The sequence below is a fragment of the Rhinichthys klamathensis genome, unplaced genomic scaffold, assembly GCF_029890125.1.
Source record: "Rhinichthys klamathensis goyatoka isolate OS25496 unplaced genomic scaffold, OSU_Roscu_1.1 h1tg000011l_1, whole genome shotgun sequence".
NCBI lineage: Eukaryota > Metazoa > Chordata > Actinopteri > Cypriniformes > Leuciscidae > Rhinichthys > Rhinichthys klamathensis.
Window position 1 is genome coordinate 17,676,798 of NW_026606564.1, and position 7,392 is coordinate 17,684,189.

A 7,392-nucleotide genomic window follows, 5' to 3' on the forward strand; every position below is an offset into this window, starting at 1 on the left:
AGGGAGAGGGAGAGTAATTACTGACAGAATTTTCATTTTTGGGTGAACTAACCCTTTAAAATTAAAAGGCTATGACGGACATACCCCTTTGTGACCTTTAACATCAAGCGGCCACTGAAAATTGCTCATCAAGCAGCAGTTAGTCCACAGCTGGTTAACTGTTCCAGACAAGGTTAAAGGTACAGTGGTGTCCCAGATGTGAAACTCCTTCACTCTTCTGATGGCTCTCTCAACAAGAATTCGAAGACGAGCTATCGCTTGTGTTCTCTCTGCATTTTCTTTGCTGAACTGAGCTGCTGTTTTAAAAGGTGGTATGATGAGTTTGGCCCCCCGTTCTGCCAGCATCTTCTCAATGGTGAATCCTTTGTCAGCCATACAAGCATCACCTGGCTCCAGCAAGTCAAGAATCCCTGACTGTTTCGTCAACTCTTGATCGGAGATGGAACCTGTGTACAGGCTGGATACAAAAGTAACTGCTCCGCAAGGAGCAATACCGATCAACCCCTTGAAGGTAGTGGTGTTTTTATATGAAGAGAACACCTCAGACTGGAGCGTGAGTGAAGATGGATTCTGGCATCTTATCTCTGTGCAGTCAATGATGACCCTTACCTCTGGACAAAACTGCCTAAATTTGTCTGGCATGGTGTAATTCACTTGCGCTCTGCTCATCCATATGGGCAATGATCCAAGGACAAGGTAAAGATAGCTAGCCCAAGTTATGATGATGCGGCTAACAGTGGAGACACTTACTTTGAAAATGTCAGCCAACACTTTCTCCTTCAATCCTGCAGCAACACGACAGCAGTACAAAAAAAATTCATCAATCAGTGGCAAGCTGCGGTGATGACTGTGAGAAGCTTCCGCTGCAGTTGCCTGTTCTTTCTTCTGGGCCTTAGACCAGTAGACTAGCAAGGATGCTGAGGGCTCAATAGCCTTCCAGAATGCTTGGAAGACCTCTTCAGATGGAAACCTGGTGTAAAAACGTATGTCTTCATCTGAAGCACAGAATCTCTGAAACTGGGACAGAGAGTGGCCCATTCTCAGCTGCATGACCTCACTTTCCAGTTTTCTGACTTCAGCTTCCAAATCCTGTATTCGTGCAGCTGCTGCATCCTGTGCACCTAGATTCATACAAAAAAAATAACAGTTTAACATAGTGGCAAAACAATTATTAATTACTTACGTAAACAAATATTATTATAACTACATATTATACCCAAAATTAGAACTTTTGCCCACTCAGACCCTGTGTCCATATCTCAAAGTTGTTGTGCAGTGATACAACCTGTCTGATTTACAAATTCATATGTATAATTATCTGGAATTTACTATGATTCAAAACAAATGTTTATTGTAGTAGTCATTTTAGATCATTTTAAGACTTTGTTTATCTTAATTTTATTACTGCTCAGTTGTGGCAGCAGGGACGTGCACAGGAATTTTGTGGGGCAGTTGCTCTGACCTGAAAAAAGGGCACTACCCCCAAAACTCACGGGGTATATGAAGGAATATATTCAGTTGAATTTTGCCCAAACAAATTGCCTTATCTGACCGTGTTTATGTCCAAACGCAATGCCTCATATTATGGTCTTATTATTATTTATAAAGATTGCAAACGTCAAAGATGACAGGTTTATGATATGCAACTTTGTAAACAGTATACAAAATGTATTAACAATATGTTAAATGTCACCAAAATACACATGAGAAAAAGAGTTCCTCATATTATTGTTTATTGTTTTTTAATAAAAAAAAAAAAAAAATTTAATAAATAATGTGGATTGAATTCTTGACAGATGGGGAAAAACTCGCTTCTGATAAAAATAAAAAACGCTTAGATTTCGGAAAAAACAATCCTTTTTTAACCTTTTGGCTTCCCGTACATTCAATTGTGCTTTTTGCTCATCTGGGCAACTACGCATGATTTTTAGTATGATTGCGTAAAGGGAACAGGAATTCCGGTAGGGAACAGAATCGACTGCTAAACCCAGTGCCGATCCTGACCTCCCCCTGGGGCCCTAAGCCTAATTCTGCTAAGGGGCCTCTACCTGACCCGTGATGCCGTGAGCTATGTAAACCATTTGCCATTGCCACAGTCACACCTGACACTTCAGTGCTCCCAATACAATCCTCCCTCCTTTAAACAAAACAGTCAAAGAATAAGTACAACAATATAGAACAGAATGAGGTTCAAACACACAGTATTTATTGAATAGAGTATTTTCTATAGAATGTTAAGATAATAAGTGAATATTATTAAGTAAGTGAATATTAACGTAAACATAAATAAGAAGAAAATAATAAATTATAACCCTGAGCTTTGGCTTTTGGGATTAACTTTGGTTCTTTCTACAGCCTGGGCATTTTCGGCATCAGTATGATTTTTTTAATTTTGTATAAATGCATGTTGAAGCAATTCTTGATTTATGGTTATTATTTACTGAGGGATTTGCATCCATTTTGACCAGTATGTCCAGCTAATCAACATTTTAAATTCAACATAGCCTATAAATCAATAGTCAATCAATGTCAAATTGTCAATACATTGCTTTCTATCTTGCATAATTAGTGCAGTTGTTTAGAGTTTTTAACTACACTGAGACTAGATAACCAGTGTCTTGTTTTAAAAGTATAATGTGTACTTTGATTGGGAGTGGCATCATTCACGTGCATGTATTGTACAGTATGTCTGGTCTCCACATATTTCTGCTTGAAAAATGCGAGTTTCATTTCTTGCACGCGCATATGAACCCATGATAACACACGCGACGCGATTATGTTTTCCGAGCTGCAGTAAACAAACACCGTTGCACTTTGTCGTTTATCAAAATCAAACGTAATAAATAATTGTATTTTACTCTCACTTTTGTCAGGCACAAAGTGATGCAAGAGATGCACTGCCTGCCCAGCTAGGTTAGCAAGACCGAAAAACATCAAACTATGCTGACATCAAACTTAGAGAGGAGAGAAGAACACAAGTTTACCTGATTGTTGTTCCCGCAATTCACTCTCATGGGTTTTTTCTTCTTCCTCTTTTCGTGACCAGAAGGATAGTTTCGCTTCATTTTGTCGTGGATGTTGTAGCTACACATTTGACGGCGCGCTATGACTATGACACGAGATGGAGGCGTGGCCTTAAGTAATTTGCGTGGCCCTACGCCGGTCGCGTGCAGTCTATGGTCGCGTGCAGCGTTTGCCCTTCATACTGACTTTCACTTTCGGTGCCCGAATGGAAGTAAATGAGGCTTTGCGATTTTTTTTTAATCTAGGCCTACGTGAAATTCTGCATCCATTGTACGATTGAATTTTTTTCTCGGAAGGGCAACTTGAGTGAGAAGGGCATATGGGCAGTTGCCCGGGCAACCCCCCTGTGCACGTCCCTGTGTGGCAGCATTATGTGGAGAAATAAAGTATGGTGATATTTTCCTGTAACAGTAATTTGTGTCAAAATGAACTAAAATGATATGTCTTGAAAGTGAAGGAACATAAATGTACTAAAGGCTTCAATAACAGTTTTAATAAAAAAAGAACGGGAAAGTTGCTTCATAATTTGTTTTCAGAAATGCATAACTTAAACATACCTGGAAGAGGAGTGAATGCATAGTCATGATCTGCTCCAGCTGTTACCTCACTATCGATTTCGTCGTCTTGTGTGTCGTTAGAGGAAGGAATAGGAAAGGTTTCTATGGTTTGAACTCGAATTCTTTTGTAAACCGACTCTCGTGAAGTTTCTCCCCAGTTGTTCCACATAAATCGGGAGGGGACAGCCCCTTTTCTGAGGCGCTTACGACCAGTAGCGGCAGTGTAATTAGCGTCGGTACAGTGCCGGCTACAAACAAATGTGCTGCCTCTAAGGATCTTAAACAGTGGGCCTTCTACGCGTCTAATAGCATGCATCCACTTCTTTGTCTGACAGTCGTCGCTTGGAAAAGCATGAAAACTCAAATATGGTTGTCGCTGCTTATTAGTTGTGCAATGAGGGACGCTACAGTGACACCTCGATGTTGCTTCAGCCATTGTTGTTTCGACCGGAAGTCGCTTTACACAACAAACGCTGAACCGGATGTGCGCTCTAACTTCCGTGAAAAAGGCCTAATGGTTAAGTCCGCCCCTGAGCGCACTGCGCATGCTCAAACTGAGCTTGAAGACGTAGTTGTGACGTGAGCAACCTGACTGACAGTTGTACGTCTTCTAGTAGCGGTGCCAAGAGGAATCTGAATCATTCCATTCTGAATCTTGCAGAGCCGGAGATCGTGAGTATTAGCTGTCCATGAGCAGCAGGAGCAACTTTATGACTCTCTATGGGCTTCTCCCTTGACTTTATGCCTCCACGTCCCCCGATTGCGCGTGAGCTTCTACATCTGTCTTTACGGTCATTTCTCTTCTATGCGACAGAGAGTCGCGTGTTATGAAGCAATCATTAGCCTATTTTTACAAAAACTGCTTCTACGGGGCCACAACGTAAGATACAAGGTAATGGAGCATTTTATACATTGTCGTGTTTCTTTAGAAATAAATAATGGACAAATGGAGTCTTTAAACGCCTCAGATGTAAAGTTATTCGCTGTCAAAGTGACGCCAAAATGAATGGGAGTCAATGGGATGCTAACAGCAGGAGAAGGCTTGCTAGCCAATGGCGGCGCCCGGGGAGACTTCAGTTTCCGGCTGGTGGATTATCCCCTTGATTAGCCCAGTCATCACTCACTCGTGGATATCTGTCCCCGTGATGTACTCTGGAGTGTGTTCAGTCATCTGTGTGTGTGTGTGCCTTCAGAAAGACATCGGTCCACACCTCCACCTGCTGTGACGTCACGTCCTGCATCTGTGGCTCGTTCAGGATGAAGAACTTGATGTTTCTGATGATTGTGAACAAGGATTACCGTATATGGTTTTCAGACTTAATAAAGAGTGATGGCTCACAATCATCATGTTTCATCTTCTGTTTACATGTGCTTTATATATGTGCATGATCAATGTTTGTATGTGAATAAACAGCATCTCTCCAGTAGACTTGTATTAAACCGACTGATTTAAATGGAGTAGTTTTGTAGATATATGCCAACATGTACTAAAATGTAATATTTAGCTTGAGACAATGCTATCTTGACAATGATTGAAAAGGTGATTTTTAAAGGCAAAATAAATATCCCCACTTGATGTAATGTAAAAGCAACAGATCATTTGCACACATTGAAAAGAACAACCAATCTTAAAAATAAAATTTATTAGCATCTCTCTAATATGTGTATAAATAAAAACATTTATAAGAAATAATGCATATACGCAGTATGAGCTGAACAATAACTGGATTATATGTGATACAAAGAAGAGGCTCGCTGACCTCGGCTTTTCTCGCTGTCTTTGTAACATATTCAGTTTCTTAGTATATGTCTGTGAGAATGTACCTCAAACTTTTCAAACAATATGCATACCTAGAAGTTTCAACACTACATTCGGTCAAAGAAAAGAACAAAAGAAGAACGAACGACAGAAGTTTAACAGCAACAACGGAAAGAAAAAAACATGAGTTTTGGCAGTTTTACAACTTTCAGTTAAGAGAGAACTTTGCAAAACGGCTTCAACATTAACGATTTCAAAACGGTGACAAAAACGTGAACATAAGTAACTGATGTGTAACTGATAAGTGCCTCGCTGTGATGATCATATCCAGGGGTGAGCAGCTTCAGTCCTGGAGGATCACACACACACACACACACACCTGATCGAGGGCTTCAGGATCACTAGAAAGCTACAGGAAGGAGAGTCATCATCAGGGTTCGAGTTAAAGGAGTAGTTCACTTCAGAGTTAAAATCTCCTGATAATTTACTCACACCCACGTCACCCAAGACGTTCATGTCTTTCTTTCTTCAGTCGAAAGAAATGAAGGTTTTTGAGGAAAGCACTCCAGGGTGTTTCTCCATATAGTGACTTCAATGGGGTCCAACGGGTCGAAGGTCCAGATGTGAGTTTCAGTGCAGCTTCAAAGTCTCGACACGATCCCAGCCGAGGAATAAGAGTCTCATCTAGACAATTTATCTGACATTTTATAAAGAAATAAACATTTATATACTTTTTAACCACAAATGCTGGTCTTACACGAGCTGTGATGCGACAGACATTACGTAATCACGCTGAAAGGTCAAGCGGGACGTAGGAGGAAGTGCAGACCCAGTGTTTACAGAGCCAACGTGCAAAGACTAAGTCAAACGCCATTCACAAAATAAAATAGAAGGTAAAACAACGATGTCACGATTTTGAAGTTGGAGGAGAAAATGAGAACCTTTTTGGAACCGAAATTGGGAAATTAAAGCGAGCATTTGTGGTTAAAAGTATATAAATGTTTATTTTTAGCCAGAAAGACGGCAGTCTGTCCTGGGTGAGCGGTCACTGGTGATGTGCTTGAGGCCAGGGATTATATCCTCCCTCATTTGTTTCACTTGCATGTTGTTTAGGTTCACAAAGCTTTTAATTGGTTTCTCCAGCACTGTAAACTGGAAAGAATTGCTGTAAAAACGACCAAATTCTGAAAGTAACAGTGTTTTCCACTAAAACAGTAATGTACTGTAGAAAACAAAGCATTCTGGGCAATAATTTGCGCAGTAAGCAACTGCTGTTAACTTACAGCCCATTTTCAACAGTAATCTACTGTTTATGTATTATTTAAGACACAATGCATTGTGGGCAGGTGCATTTTTGAAGCAATGGCGCAAGAGTTTGAGTACGAGTAACTTCGCCTATCCGTGTTCACAGAGATCATGACAGGGATATATGTGGGAAATAGAAGAAAACTAATAGGACACTAAACTGGAAGTGATTTCTCTCGCATCGCAATCACTCGAACAGTGACTGATGAGCTGGAACTGAACTAACGCTCGAGAGTGAAGAGACTGATTATAGACCCATTATACAGAGATGGTCAAATCCTGTCGATTCACCGTAACGCATCATTTATTCCCACGTGTCAAGGCTTTCAGACTGTATTTCCCGGTGTCACTCAGCCTGATGTTATTGTGAGTGATCATGAGATTGTACCTCTGAAGTGAACTCCTCCTGGAAGTGTGCAGGACTGAAGCTGCTGGCTCCCGATCCTCATCCCACAGCACACCGGACCAATACACTGGCTGTTTCTCTTAGTTTTAAATATCAGATAATAAACAGCACTGTTAAAATGATCAAAGTGAACCGGTTCTATCTTACACTTGAGAATAAAACCTTTGCATAATGAAGTGGTAAAATAAGATATATTTCATATTGCTAACAACATCTGTCAGTATATGCATGAGACTGGACCTTCGCTGTACCGCCGCGATCGAGATCACTGTAACTTCGGGATCTCCACCTCCATGATGCGTTTGGTCATGCTTTCAACACACACACGGTGCTTCAGATAA